Source organism: Dendrobates tinctorius, unplaced genomic scaffold, assembly GCF_039654945.1.
Source record: "Dendrobates tinctorius isolate UK_male_01 unplaced genomic scaffold, ASM3965494v1 ptg000030l, whole genome shotgun sequence".
Classification (NCBI taxonomy): domain Eukaryota; kingdom Metazoa; phylum Chordata; class Amphibia; order Anura; family Dendrobatidae; genus Dendrobates; species Dendrobates tinctorius.
The window spans coordinates 5,810,838-5,827,074 of record NW_027361698.1 but is presented as its reverse complement, the minus strand read 5'-3'; the positions used below and the strand labels follow the sequence as shown (position 1 = coordinate 5,827,074).

General features: G+C 43.9%; 1 long non-coding RNA gene across 1 annotated transcript in view; it reads right to left on the bottom strand.

The window, feature by feature from the left end:
* Positions 1 to 821: 821 nt before the first annotated feature.
* Positions 822 to 16,237, bottom strand: part of LOC141086037 (uncharacterized) — a 100,667-nt gene continuing 85,251 nt past the window's right edge. Inside the window, exons 3-4 of the long non-coding RNA XR_012231477.1 lie at positions 12,436 to 12,537; positions 822 to 1,036 (exon numbers count right to left, since the gene is read on the bottom strand). This is a non-coding gene — a long non-coding RNA (uncharacterized lncRNA). The remainder of the gene's footprint in view (positions 1,037 to 12,435; positions 12,538 to 16,237) is intronic.

Here is a 16,237-nt window from a genome sequence, read left to right as displayed (position 1 = left end):
ACGAAATATTAATGTCACTTTTATGTTGGGGTGCCCATACTTTTGCATCGGTCAAATTTTGTTTAAATGCAGATTGCACATTTTCTGTTAGTACAATAAACCTCATTTGAATCCAGAAATATAACGGAGTCCATCAGTTATTAGATATATGAAACTAAAATAGCTGTTGCAAAAACCAAAATTGTTGTAAAGAAAAAAGGTTAACATTAATAGGGGTGCCCAAACTTTTACATATGACTGTATTTATGGGGTGGCTGAGAGCTGATGTTTTTAGCCTTGGGGGCCAATATACATGGCCCCTTCCCAGGCTATTAATATCAGCCCACAGCTGTCTGCCTAGCCTTTGCTGGTTCGATTTTATAGGAGGACCCCATGTCAATTTTTTCCTGGGGTTTCCTTGTAAACTAGTCAGTAAAGGCTAATCAAACATCTGTGAGCTGATATTAATAGCCAGGGAACCTTTATGGCTATTGGCTCCTTCCCAGAATATTAACATCAGGGTTCAGCCATCGGCTTTCCCTCTGCTGGTTATGAAAATTATGCGGGAGCCCAAGCAATTTTTTTTAGAATTTTTTGAAAACTAAACAGAAACTGTGTTTCACGCAGATTTCGTGTGTCTGTCTTTATTTAGCTCTTTATGTACCGTTTTATTAATGAGGGAATCTGTCTAACATCTGTTCATTACTAAACCTCAATGATTTGTACTAGTTAGATTGATTCTTCCTCTTTATATAAATCTGGCATATATTTCTGTTAGGCTACCTTTTCTGGTACAAATATGGTTAAAATATTAATTAATGAATACATTCACAAAATTCTTTATAAACATATATTTTTATTTTTACACCTTCTAGTGGATATATATTCATTCATATATTTTTTAATAAATACATTTTTTAATATTCTCATTATAATAAAAATTCCCTTGAAGATCTGCATCTGTCCTGGTGAAATGGTTAGAGCTTCTGTTCTTTTTTTCTTTTTTACAAGTGGGATCGTTTTTTCGGACATAATAAAAATTTTTTTTCCATATTATCTGTGAATGAATAAAGGAATTTTGTTGTTTTATATAGAAATTGAAGATTATGTTTTAACATGTGATAGATCCAAACGTCATTTGAACTTTGACTTCTTGTAAAAAACATGTGACTATTGGCGCCAAATTTCAAAAATGGTGTCATGATCACGTGTGTCTGGTCGCAGATGATGCCGCAAGGCGAACCCATAACACACGTGACCCTGGATACACCGCCTCCAGTGGGGCGAATTTAAATAATAGAACGAGCAGGTGGATACGCCGCCTCCACCTGGCGAATTTAGGTATTACACGTTATACATATACATTTCTGGAAACACCGCCTCCAGTACGGCGAATTTAAATAATAAGGGGGGAACATGGGAAACTTTAACAATGGTGGGCCCTGCGATAGGGAATGGGGACATGGAGACCTCCTAAGCTCCCCTGAGCCAGCGTCCCTGCACTCCTTACATTCCCTAAACAGGCTCCGCACCTGTCGCCGCACGCGTACCTTTACGCCCTTGCTCACCTTGACCCTAAACCCTCACTAGGGAATGGGTCGGTGCGGAGACTAATCCCACCACTGCACTAATAACACACATGAGGAAAGAGACAATACAGGGGAAACACCACTTAGCTTTGCTCTGTTGCGTACGCTCCTAGCAACAGAGCCCACCACCTGTGTGCATCTTCTCCTCCACCCTGATCCATCACCATCGTGCAGCCTGGGAGCAGAGTCCATCACCACTTGCAGCAGTCCAGTACACAGAGTCCCAAGATGAGTCCAGCCTCTGCCAAGAATCCAAGCATGCTCGAGTCCAGTTCTCAGCAACCAAGTCGAACATGCTGAGTGCAACTCTCTTCCTAGTCGCCACTCCTCTAAGCCATGCCCGCACTTCCCGCCGACACCATAAACTGCGACTCCACCAGGCCATGCCAGTCCTTCCTGCAGACACCATTAGCTGGCACTCGTTCTCTCTGGCTGACTGCGCAGGACTCCTATCCAGCTCCATCATTCCACCAGGCTCTCCAACAACTCAGCAAGAAATATCACCAGCAGTGAGTGAACACCCTGAGCACACCTTTATAGGGTGTCACACCTGATCCATAATTAAGTGAACATTAACCTAAACCTAAGGTGCGATACCATTCCCCACCACCGGGCAACTTAGAATGAATGACACCACGTGATAATTCTAATGGCCACCGGGGGCAATCACGACACACTTTGGAACCAAAGGAAAAAAAGTTCACTTAATGCATTTAATACCGCCAGATCCAACACTGGATCATGACAAATGGAGTGTATTTAGTCTGGAAACAGCGCTATTTTTTCATGTCTGTCATCCCCTGAGGAAGATATAACTTTTACTTCGAAACGCGTTGGGAATAAAACATCAATCTTTCATCTCAACTGGAATTGTGTCTATTGTTAAGCAGCGCACAAAGTCCATAAAAAAGTTCCATAGGTTTTGACATTACTAAACCTCGGCTTTTATTACATATATATATACTATATATATATATATATATATATATAGTATATATTTATATATATACAGTACAGACAAAAAGTTTGGACACACCTGCTCTTCCAAAGAGTTTTCTTTATTTTCATGACTATGAAAATTGTAGATGCACTCTGTCTTATATTCCAGGTTCTTCAAAGTAGCCACCTTTTGCATCAAGAGAATGCAAAGAGTATGCAAAGCAGTAATCAAAGCAAAAGGTGGCTACTTTGAAGAACCTAGAATATAAGACATACAGTATTTTCAGTTGTTTCACACTTTTTTGTTAATTATATAATTCCACATGTGCAAATTTCTAATTTTGATGCCTTCAGAGTGAATCTACAATTTTCATAGTCATGAAAATAAAGAAAACTATTTGAATAAAAAGGTGTGTCCAAATTTTTGGTCTGTACTATATATATATATATATATATATATCCCATATATACTCGTGTTTAAGTCGACCCCTGTATAAGCCGACCCCCTTAATTTTGCAACAAAAAACTGGGAAAACTTATTGACTCAGGGTGGAATCCATAGACAATGCCCCCATATGCTGCTCCATAGTTTATGCCCCCATATGCTGTTCCATAGAATATGCCCCCATGTGCTGCTCCATAGATTATGCCTCCATAAGCTGCTCCATAGATTAGACCCCCATATGCTTCTCCATAGTTTATGCCCCCATATTTGCAGCTCCATAGTTTATGCCCCCATGTGCTGCTCCATAGATTATGCCCCCATATGCTGCTCCATAGATTATGCCCCCATATGCTTCTCCATAGTTTATGCCCCCATATGCTGCTCCATAGACTATGCCCCCATATGCTGCTCCATAGTTTATGCCCCCCATATGCTGCCCCATAGACTATGCCCCCATATGCTGCTCCATAGACTATGTCCCCATATGCTGCTCCATAGAATATGCCCCCATATGCTGCAAACAAAAATGCCATACTCACCTCTCCTGGGTCCATCGCCGCTGTCTGCCGCTTCTTGTGTCAGTGACTGTTCAGCCAACAGAGGGGCGGCACGCACTAACCATGTCACCACGCCCCCTGCTGCCTAAATGTCACTGACACAAAACGCAGCAGAGACAGCGGTAGGCAGCGATGGACCGGGGTACAGGTGAATATCACTATACTCACCCATCCTGCTGCGGTCTCTGCAGCCTTGCTTCTCCACTGTCTCCCTTCCTGTCTTCAGCGGTCACGTGGTACCGCTCATTACACTCATGAATATGCGGCGTGTGTAAGCCGAGAGGGGACTTTCAGCCCAAAAAAATGGGCTGAAAATCTCGGCTTATACATGAGTAAATATGTATGTACACTTATACAGTATTTATTTTGCGTGTAAACATTATAAATTTGAACATGGTATGTAATGACATTATGGTTTTCAATGGAGAATGAAAAAGAAGAGGTTCAACAAGGAAATGACATCACAATTCATTTAAAAAAATAATATATCTTTATTTAGCTCTATGGATTTACAAAAACGCATACAAAACCGCATGAAAATCCGCAACAAAAACGCATAAAAAACACGGATTTTCCACTGCGTTTTCTGCCAAGAGATGCAGAAACCGTGCAGAAATTTCTGCAAACAAATCCGCAACGTGCGCACGTAGCCTTATGGACACATATCAGCTAATGAAATCAGCTGACATATACCGGAAAAGTTGCGGGTTCATTGTCGAAGTTCACAGCAAGCATGGTGAGGCTGTCATGATCCAGGTTGGGGTTTGCTTTCTGCTTCCTGAAATGGTCAGGTGGGGGTTATTATTATTATTATTTATTTATATAGCGCCATTAATTCCATGGTGCTGTACATGAGAACGGGGGTTACATACAAAGTTATAGATATCGTTAACAATAAATAAATTTACAATGTCAGACTGGTACAGAGGGGAGGGGACCCTGTCCTTGCGGACTTACATTCTACAGGATAGTGGGGACGAGACAGAAGGTCGGGGGTGCAGCAGCTCTGGTGGTGATGAGGCAGCAGCTCAGGTGGTGGTGAGGCGGCAGAATGGTCATTGCAGGCTGTAAGCTTTCCTGAAAAGATGGGTTTTCAGGTTCCGTTTGAAGGATTCGAGGGTGGTGGATAATCAGACGTGTTGAGGCATGCATTCCAGAGGATAGGTGATATTCGGGAGAAATCTTGGAGGCGGTTGTGTGAGGAACGAATAAGTGTGGAGGAGAGTAGGAGGTCTTGGGAGGATCGAAGATTACGTGAGGGAAGATATTGGGAGATTAGTTCAGAGATATAGGGAGGGGAAAGGTTGTGGATGGCTTTGTAGGTCAGTGTTAGTAGTTTGAACTGGATTAGTTGGAGAATTGGGAGCCAATGGAGGGATTTGCAGAGGGGGGAGACGGGAGTGGCGAGGAGAGAGGTGGATTAGTCGGGCAGCAGAATTGAGGACAGACTGGAGTGGTGCAAGAGAGTTAGCAGGGAGGCCACAGAGGAGAGTGTTGCAGTAGTCAAGGCGGGAGATGATGAGGGCATGTACAAGAGTTTTAGTAGATTGAGGACTGAAGAAGGGACGGATTCTGGAAATATTTTGAGTTGGAGGCGACAGGAGGTGACAAGAGATTGGACGTGTGGTTTGAAGGACAGGGCAGAGTCGAGAGTTACTCCGAGGCAGCGGATTTCAGGTGCAGGAGAGAGCGTGATGCCGTTTACCATAATAGATAGATCGGGTATGGAAGATACGTGAGATGGAGGAAAGATAATGAGTTCAGTTTTGTCTACGTTGAGTTTTAGGAATCGAGAGGTGAAAAATGAGGATATGGCTGATAACACTCCGGGATTCTGGACAGCAGAGAGGTGAGATCTGGGCCAGAGAGGTAGATCTGAGTGTCATCTGCATACAGGTGGTACTGGAAGCCATGGGACTTTATGAGTTGTCCTAGGCCAAGAGTATAGATGGAAAAAAGTAGGGGCCCCAGGACAGAGCCTTGGGGGACTCCAACAGAGAGGGGGCGGGATGAGGAGGAAGTGTGGGTGGGGGAAACACTGAATGTGCTGTCAGAAAGGTATGAGGAAATCCAGGACAGGGCAAGGTCTTTGATGCCAAGGGAAAAAAGAATCTGTAGCAGTAGACAGTGGTCAACTTTGTCAAAGGCAGAGGACAGGTCAAGAAGGACGAGGATGGAGAACTGTCTGTTAGCTTTGGCTGTGAGTATGTCATTAGTAATTTTGGTCAGGGCAGTTTCAGTGGAGTGGTGGGGCGGAAGCCAGATTGCAGGATGTCAAGGAGGGAGTTAGATGAGAGGTGGGAGAAAAGTTGAGCATGGACATGCTGTTCAAGGAGTTTGGAAGCAAACGGGAGCAGTGATATGGGGCGATAGCTGGGCATAGCAATTGGGTCAAGGTTTGATTTTTTGAGGATGGGTGTTATGGTGGCATGTTTGAAGGCAGAGGGGAAGGTACCAGAAGTTAGGGATAGGTTGAAGAGATGGGTTAGGGCTGGAATGATCATGTTAGTGAGGTTGGGGAGCAGGTGGGAAGGGATGGGGTCAAGTGCATAGGTGGTGAGGCATGATTTGGAAAGGAGATGATTAAGCTCTCCTTCAGTGATGTTGGAGATGGAGGTTATTAGGGAAGGGCAGAGGTCTGGTATGTGGAGCGGTTGGGGTGGTGGAACTGTAAAGGTTTGCCTTGTTTGGTCAATCTTGCTTTTGAAGTAGGTGGCAAAGTCCTTAGCAGAGATGAGGGGAGTTGGAGGTGGCAGTAGTGGGCGGAGGAGAGAGTTGAATGTGCTGAATGGTTGTTTTGGGTTGTGAGATAATGAAGATACAAGGTTTGTGAAATAGGTCTGTTTAGCAGAGGTGAGGGCTGATTTAAAGGCAAGTGTAGCTTGTTTGAAAGCAGTGAAGTCGTCTGGCAGGCGTGTTTTCTTCCAACGCCGCTCCGCGACCCTGGATGCTTGTCGAAGTTTTTTGGTGAGGTTGTTGTGCCAGGGTTGCCTATTGGTTTGTCGCACTTTGCCATGCATGAGAGGGGCGACTGAGTCTATGGCTGATGTGAGTGTGGCGTTGTAGAAAGCGGTGGCACTGTCCGTGTTGTGGAGTGAACCTTCTCTGCCACTCTCTGGTGTATGGGTGGTTATTTCGCTGCACTGTGGCTGGCAACTGATGTCAGTGATAGTTCATGTCTTCGGCGAGAGCAGCTGACCTAGGGTACTCTGAGTGTGTCCTTTGCTATCTGTCTGCCCGTATTTGTATTTGCCCTGTTCCCTACCTCTGACTTAGTGTTTTCTGTGTGACTGTACCCCGCAGTGTATGTCCCGGCTTGATTCTGACCTGCCTATCCATCTTCCATTCCTGTTTTGGATTGTTCTGTCTGGCTCTGATGTTTGGCATGTTTCTGGCTGTGCTTTCATCTTGTCCACTGGTTACTGCGCTCTCTACCGGCTTTTTGACCTCTGGCTTGCTTCAGACCTTGCTCCTTCCTTCTCCTCTGACACTGCGTTCCTGGCTGTTGCTTACTTGGCTTGTACGACCTCTCTACTGTCCCCTAGCGGAGTTTGCTTAGCTCTACAGGTCTTCGCTTGAGGTGAGGTCCTGTTACCTCCCTTCCTCGCCCTCTGGTGGTTTTGCCTGTATTAGACAACATTATGACTGACCGCATAGTTAACCTAGTGGAGGTCTATTTTTGTTTTCTGTAGTATAGATCCACTCCGCACTTTGCCGAATCAAGTAGCCAGTCTTACTGACGTTTCTTTACATTCCCCTGAACCTTCTGTTAAACTCCCTGACACCTTCTCCAGTGAGAAGGAAAAGTTCTGTGTGTTCAGGGAAAGTTGTAAGTTGTTGTTTTCTCTTAGACCCAGATCTTTGGGGGATGAGAGTCAGCGGGAGGGAATTATCATATCTTTATTCAGAGAAGGTCCACAGTCTTGGGCCTTTTCCTTACCCCCGACCGCCCCGGAGAGAGTGTCTGTGGATAGGTTTTTTGACACCCTAGGACTAATTTATGATGAACCTGACCAGGTCAGATTGACGGAGGACACGATCATGGGTCTCTCTCAGGTGAAGCTCTCTGCCGAGTGGTACTGCTCAGACTTTAGGCGATGGTCCACCGAGGTGTCTTGGAACGACTCAGCGCTCAGGTGCCAATTTCGGAGGGGACTATCTGATCATCTAAAGGATGCTCTGGCCCTTCATCCACCACCCAGTTCCCTAGAGGAGGCAATGACGCAGGCTGTCCGTATGGATCGGAGACTACGGGAGAGAGGAGTCATGCAACGGGAGGCCTTCAACCTCCAAAGTGTCGGGAAACGCCTAAGTCTGGGTAACTGTTGAGGAGGTTACCAAGACTCTCAGGTACACTTTTCCTCATTTCTTAAAGTACCGCTTAAAGTAGAACTTGGTGTTAGGAACTGTTTTACGCCCACTTCGGCTTTTGTGGACTGTGAGTCATCGGTGAACTTGATTGACTCTAAATTGGTATCCAATTGCAAGTTAGGGACAGTTAGGTTGGAAACTCCCATGAATGTTGTGGCCATTGATTCTACACCCCTCACTAAGGACGGTATCCATTTTGTCTCTGAAGAATTTATTCTCAAGGTGGGGGCTTTATACCAGGAGCGCATTTCATGTTTTATTTTGGACAATCTTCCTGCGGGGTTGGTGTTGGGGTTTCCCTGGTTGCAACTACACAACCCGATTATTGATTGGGAGTCCCGGGATATTGTGAAATGGGGACCTAATTCTTCCAATGATTGTTTTGTTTCTGTACCTGTGTCATCCGTCAGTCTAGAGGGTATTCCGGAGTACCTGAAGGACTTGGAGGATGTTTTCTCTGAAAAAGAGGCTGAGGTTTTACCACCACACCGCCCCTTTGATTGTAGTATTGACCTTGTTCCTAATGCTAAATTGCCCAAGGCCCATTTATACAATCTCTCTGGTCCTGAGCAAGTTGCCATGAAAGAATATATCTCCGAGAGTCTTTATAAAGGACACATTCGCACTTCTGCTTCTCCCGTGGCGGCGGGATTCTTTTTTGTAAAGAAAAAGGATGGTGGTTTGCGCCCATGCCTCGATTTTTCGAGAGTTAAATAAGATAACTGTGAGAAATACGTACCCTCTCCCACTTATTCCTGATTTATAAAACCAATTGTCTGAGGCCAAATGGTTTTCTAAGTTGGATCTCCGGGGGGGGCATATAACCTCATCTGGATACAGGGATGAGTGGAAAACTGTGTTTCTCACATCTGAGGGGCTCTTTGAGAATTTAGGTATGCTTTTGGTCTGACTAATGGGCCGGCAGTTTTCCAGAACTTTATTAACCATGTTTTTGCTGACTTTATTGGGTGTTTTATGGTGGTTTATGTGGATGATATTTTAATCTACTTACCGGATAAACAGACTCACATGGGTCACCTTCGTGCAGTTCTCCAGAGGCTCCAGGAGAACTCCCTATTTGCTAAACTAGAAAAGTGTTCATTTTTTGTTCAGGAACTATCATTTTTGGGGTTCATTCTGTCCACCTAGGGGTTCCGGATGGACCCTAGGAAGGTTCAGGCCATTGTTGATTGGGTTCAACCCAGAGATCTGAAAGGTCTGCATCCCTTCCTGGGGTTTGCCAATTATTGGAAGTTCATAAGGGGGTTCTCCCAGGTGGTCAAGCCCCTCACGGATTTAACTAAGAAAGGGGCTGATATCAAGAGTTGGTCAGCCTCAGCCGTTGAGGTGTTCTCTTTGTTAAATAAATGTTTTATGGTCGCCCCTGTGTTGATTCAGGCAGATCCTTCTGAACCGTTTATTGTTGAGATGGATGCCTCGGAGGTGGGGGGGGGTGTTGTCCCAGGGACCTGCCACTTTAACCAATTTAAGACCTTTTGCTTTCTTTTCTAAGAAGTTCTCACCTGCAGAAAGAAATTATGATGTGGGGGACCGGGAGCTTCTGGCCATTAAATTGGCATTTGAGGAATGGAGGCATTTTTGGAGGGACGGTTCACCGAATCACTGTAATAACGGACGACTAAAATTTGGCTTACATTGAGTCTGCTAAGAGGTTGACTCCTAGGCAGGCAAGATGGTAACTTTTTTTTCACGATTCCAATTCTATATCATCTTTCAGCCTGGTTCTAAAAATGCCAAGGTGGATGCCTTATCTCATAGTCTAGAACTAATATCTCTTCCCGAACCTCCTTCCTCCATTCTTCAACATGGGGTAGTTGTGGCTGGCATTTCCGCTGTGTTGGAGCAGGAGTTTTGTGAAGCTCAGTCTATTGCTCCTCCATCCAGGCCCGTTAATAAGCTTTTTGTGCCTGTTCAGTTTCATGTCAGAGTGCTCTGGGAGTACTATGACTCGGCCCTGAGAGGGCATCCTGGAATCTCGGCCACCCGTAAAGCCATTGCTAGGTTGTTTTGGTGGTCATCTTTGTCCTGGGATGTTGTGAGGTTTGTGTCTGCCTGTTCGGTATGTGCTCGTGCCAAAAACCAGGGAATTGGTGCCTTTGCCGATTCCAGAAGGAACATAGACTCATCTGTTCATGGATTTTATCACCTATCTTCCTCCTTCTAATGGTAATACTGTCATCTGGGTGGTTGTGGACAGAATTAGTAAGCAGGCGCATTTTGTGCCTTTGACAGTCTTGACCAATGCTGAAAGTGTATCTAGATTGTTTGTGGAACCTGTGGTACGGTTGCATGGTGTGCCTTTGAGTGTGGTCTCGGACAGCTTGTCTCCAAGTTTTGGAGGGCGTTTTGTAAAAGGTTGGGTATTTGTTGACTTTTTCGTCTGCTTACCATCCGGAGACTAATGGTCAAACTGAGAGGACCAATCAGTCTCTGGAACAAATTTTGCGATGTCTGACCGCTGCCCAGCAGGATGATTGGTGTTCTTCTTTACCTTTGGCGGAATTTGCTTTTAATAACCGCATTAATCAGTCCACGGGCACCTCCCCATTTTTCTGCAATTATGGTTTTCACCCTCATTTTGGGTATTTTCTCGATTAGATTTGGGGTGTCCCGGGGCAGGTTTGGCTATCCGGCGGTTGGGGGAGGTCTGGAAGGAGGTCCAGAAGAATATTGGGGAGGCTCAGAACAAATATACATTTTTTGCTGACAAAAGACGGTCTCTGGGGCCTGTATTATGTGTAGGAATAAGGTAACAAGAATATTGGACTTAAGGTTCCTTCTGCTAAATTGGGGTCTAAGTTCATTGGTACTTATGAGATTATGGAAGTGGTCAATCCTGTGGCTTTCCGTGTGCGTCTTCCACCGTCTCTACGAATTCCTAACATATTCCATAAAGTTCTTTTGAAACCATTGGGGTCTTCATTTGAGGAGTCTCCATCTTCCCCGCCACCGGTCTCGGTGGATGACCAAGAAGAGTATGAGGTGGAACGGATTGTGGACTATCGGATGGTCCATCAATCTCTTCAATATCTTGTTCATTGGAAGGGTTATGGATCAGTCGGTCCATGCGGATCGGTTGGCCCAGGCCTTTCATGCCAGATATCCTGGGAAACCTGGGGGTCCATTGGCCCCCTGTTGAGAGGAGGGTACTGTCATGATCCAGGTCAGGGTTTGCTTTCTGCTTCCTGACCTGGTCAGGTGGGGGTTAACCTTCTCTGCCTCTCTCTGGTGTATGGGTGGCTATTTCCCTGCACTGTGGCTGGCAACTGATGTCAGTGATAGTTCATGTCTTGGTGAGACCAGCTGACCTAGCATACCCTGAGTGTGTTCTTTGTTACCTGTCTGCCCATATTTGCATTTGCCCCGTTCCCTACCTCTGACTTAGAGTTTTCTGTGTGACTGTTCCCCGCAGTGTATGACCCGGCTTGACTTCTGACCTACCCATCCGTCTTCCATTCCTGTTTTGGATTGTTCTGTCTGGCTCTGATCTTTGGCATGTTTCTGGCTGTGCTTTTGTTTCGTCCACTGGTTACCACGCTCCCGACCTGCTTTTTGACCTATGTCTTGCTTCTTCAGGCCTTGCTCCTGTCTTCCCCTCTGACACTGCATTCCTGGCTGTTGCTGACTTGGCCTGTACGACCTCTCTACTGCCCCCTAGTGGAGTTTGCTCAGCTCTACAAGTCTTCGCTTGAGGTGAGGTCCTGTTACCTCCCTACCTCGCCCTCTGGTGGTTGTCCCTGTATTGCACTACAGAGGTAACCTTAGACGTACCTGTTACCTATACGTCTATGGTTGTAAAGGGGTAAACCCTTCATGTCTACATGTTTCCTATACAAAGTGTTTTCCATTACTAATCACAAGGAAACTATTGTTGTATGCTTCATGGCATCTTGTAGTCTTGAGATATTCTCTTTCTCATCTTCCACGTGTTTCAAAGCCACGAGAGTCTCCATTTCAGCATTCATGTATTGTGACACCTTAAACGGAAAATGTAATTTTAGAAAACTTTTCTCCATTTGATAGCCAGTGTGCTAAAGAGCAAAATTGTAAATCACTTTAAATATTATCTTACCTCTGTAAAAATGCCCTAACGCGCTGACCATGGGTGTTCCCCTTCTCTGTAGCTTCCTGTCTTCTCTCTGTTTTTAGGATTCATCCATGGAGGTGAGGCTTTGTTTCTTCTAGTTGTGAGCTGCAGTACAAGGAACGGATAGAGCCGGGGACTTCAAAGTCATGCACAGCTCAACTAGTTTCACTCTCTTGTCCCTCCTCTCCTTGATCTCTGCACTGTTCATAATCTTTACACCACACACAATGTTCAGTGAAATCTCTGTCCACCAGATCTTCTGCACTATTATAATTAGTCTCTTCAGCTTATTTCCACATGTAGCTTTAAGCTTCTTTCAGCACTAGCTCACATATGATTTAAGAGATACAGATGTAATAACATATAAAATGATAGTCACATACATGCGTAGATAAGATTATTACGAAAAAACAAACAAAACTATTCTCTCTCTCTCTGTGCTGTCACCTCGATCTCCTCTCTGGCTCTCACTGTGTTGTCACCTTGATCTCCTCTCTGGCTCTCAATGTGCTGCTGTTTGTAAACTTCAGATCTCTCCTATCACAGCTCCTACAAGAATACAAAGAGAAAGGGTTTCTGTTTAGGGCTTATTACCTCATTAATTAATGACAACTTCATAGAAATGCATGAAGCTGTCATGCTCGAGTTGGGAGATCAGCGGCCAGTCAGTGTATTAGTTCTATGAGCTCGGACTGTTAAGTATGGACGTCTGAATGAATCATTAGTAAGAAAACATGTGGGGTATACAATGCTGAGTGCCTTGTAGATACGGTATTACAGGACACAAGAGTAAGGCCTTTTAAAGAATTTCAAGGTCTAGTATTTTTACATTTCATGATAAGTATCATTAATTGGTGCATCATTAACATAGGGCATCATGATGGCTCAGTGGTTAGCACTTTTGCTTTGCAGCTCTGGTATCCTGTGTTCAAATCCCACCAAGGACAACATCATCAAGGAGTTTGTATGTTCTTCCAATGTTTGCATGGGTTTCCTCCGGATTCCTTGATTTCCTCCCACATTTCAAAGACTTACTGATAGGGAATTTAGATTGTGATCCCATTGACAACAGTGCCAATAATGTCTGTAAAGGGCTGTGGAATTAATGGCGCTATATAAGTGAGCAAAATAAATTTAGATAATTGAAACCATTACTCTCATAATTGCCATTTTGATTCAAAGATAGGTACACAATTTTTTTTTTAGAAATCAAAGAATAAGGAAATGTCTAAGAAACCTGATTTAGACACAGGGAAAACATACACCACTGAAAACATAAAACTAAGAAACATTAAACTGAACTAGAATGAGCCTACACGTGTTTGCCCCCGGGCCACGTGTTGCCTGTCTATTTTCATTAACAAAAGGTTGGAAAAAGTGTTCAGAAACGTCTGCCCGGGGCTATCTTTGGTAGTCTATTTGCCAGTGAGTTAAATAGTTGGATCAATATGATCCTGAGTTGATTAGGAAGCTAAATAAGGATCATTTGAAATTACAAAATTGTAGTCTCCATCTTCATCTGACAATTGTGCCAGAGAAGCTTATAACAATGAAGGGTCATCCTCTGACCTCTGGACAGCACAGATTTGTGGCAAAGGTCAGAAAAAGGATTGAACCACACAAAAAATGAGAAAAGAGTTGAAGAAAATGCCTAAATATGATGTTTCCACAAGAAGTATTTAGTGTCTTTTTCTCTGCTGTGTAATTTGGGAGTAAAAAAATTCAGCATCTTACATGAGCAAAGTGAATGGGATTTATAGAAATTTGGCAACATGTCATGCGGCCATATTTTATGGATACAACTGCACACAGTGCTGTAATTAGTAAGTGACACATCCCTGGAATCAGAGTCATCTCCTTTATGTCATGCTGTTCTGAGATTGCCTTTAACTTTTAATTAAGTAATACACCATAAAATGAACACATGGTGGTTAAATAACTGCCCCTGTTTCCATATAATATTAAAAGTATTAAAAGATAACAATATGGGTGTGAACCACATAGTTTGTGACTTGTGGTGCCCTGTTATTTTTTTTTCTGGTTTCAGCATCATTTTGTTTTGCCCAGTTGTTTTTGTATTTTTTGCTGGGCTTTCTTGGATGGTAGCACACAATTGCAATTTCTTCATCAATCATGTCATTCGATATAGAAACTGTGGTGTCAGTATGGAAAAGCTTCAAATTCAATGAAATATATCACTATTGCACTGTGATCAAAGTAAATCTATTTGACAACTGTGCATTTTTTTGTATTTAGGTAACTGGGCACACTGTTGCAATAGAGGACAATGACTGAGTTTCTATGAGTTAATTTCTGTGGCAATGCCCCATAAAAATTCACCAAAAGTTGGTAGGTGGTATTAAAGATGATTCACATTATAAGCTGCATACATTAATACATAGACTTCCAGTTTGAAAATCCAAGACAGAATGGCTGAACAATCATCTTGCTTAACTCATAAAATGCTGATATTTATTTGAGGATTATGCAATCATTTTGACATGAATTTTCAAATGAAATACACCTGCCTCATCTTGTCTGTTCAGTGAATGACTGTTTTGCTGCCCTATGGAATATGGATCGTGCCGAGTTGTCTGTGTTTTGATTGATAGCTCAGCAATCCAATCTGTGACTGGGAGGTGCTGGGCTTTTCTCCAGGTGTTCTCTGTTCTGGAAAGTGCCCAGCTACTTAACTGAGCTGTCTGCCTCTGATCCCTGCCAGATCTAGTTTGTGCTTCTAGGTGAGTGTTTACCTGATTCTGTTGTGCTAAGTTCTGATCTTCCGCTGCCTGACCCTTTGGACCATGTACTGACCATCCCTTCATCTTGTCCTTTTGCTTTGATCTGCTATTTTCTGGTATTTTGACCCCGGACTGTGACTTGACTTACACCTTTGTCTTTCTCCTTGGTTTTCTACATGCTTTGTCGGTGCTGAACCCAGAATGTGTGACTTTTGTGCCTCATGGACTGTGCATGAGTAGTGACTAGCATCACATTATGTCTGGCCCTATACTTCTTTGTTCTCACCAAAGGATCCAGTTCGTATACTCTGTGATTAGGTGACAAATCTGATGCAGATGGTTCAAGATCTGGCCTGGGATCACCAGAGGCTAGAATCATCACAGTCCCACCTGCAGGGTCAGTTTAGTACTCTGGGTGCAGTTGACTGTCCCAGGATCAGTTGTGGCACTTCCTGACAGATTTTTGGGGAAAAGGGATCAGTTTAAGATATTCAGTCCGAGCATGTGGAAAAAATCATGTCCCTATTGCGTGGGGTCCTCATACTTGGGCATTCTCTTTGTCTCCACTAGCCCCAGAATGGACTTCTGTTGACACCTTTTTTGATGCCTTAGGGACGATTTATGATGAACCTGACAGAGTCCAAGTCACAGAGGATGAGATCATGGGACCACACCACTGAGGATTATAGTCCGGAGTTCTGGCAATTGTCCTCTGAGGTTCTGTGGAATGATGCTGCTCTCAGGAGTCAGTTTAGAAGGTTGCATTATGCATTCTCTAAAAGACGTTCTGACTTTGCATACTCCACCCTGTTGTTAGGGGGAGGCCATGACTGAGACCATTCATATGGATCGTAGAATTCGGGAAAGACACGATGAGCGACAGGAGTTTTTCGTTATTCTTCCCAAGTCTGATTCCTTACCTGAGGACCAAAGGAGTTTGGAGCAGCCAGCTCTTGGACCATGGAGAGGAAACGTTGGTATGATCTCGGACTCTGTCCCTACTGTGGTCGTGCTAAGCATTATTTCAAGTACTGCTCGATACGCCGACAAGCAAACAAGCCATCGGGAAACACCTAAATCTGAGTAATTATTGAGTAGGTCACCCATGCTTCCAAGTACCTTTTTACTCCTCAGATAAAGCACTTTTAAATGTGGGACTTGCTTTCATTGACTGTGGGACCAATAGGAACTTTATTGATTCTGGACAGGTTCTTAAATTAAGATTAGGGACAGTTAGATTTGAAAGACCCATTCAAATTGTCGCCATTGACACGATACCGTTACTCCAGAACTTTGTCCAACTATTAATGGTGGAATTCACACTAAGAGTGGGAACTCTTCACTCTGATTCCATCTCCTGTTATGTCTCGGACAATTTACCTGCTGGGTTGATGTTGGGGTTTCCATGGCTGCATATTGATAATCTTGATATTTGTGTCATAAGGATATTGTTAAGTGTACCCCAACTGTCATATGGACTGCTATGAAAAATATGCAAACAAAAGTTT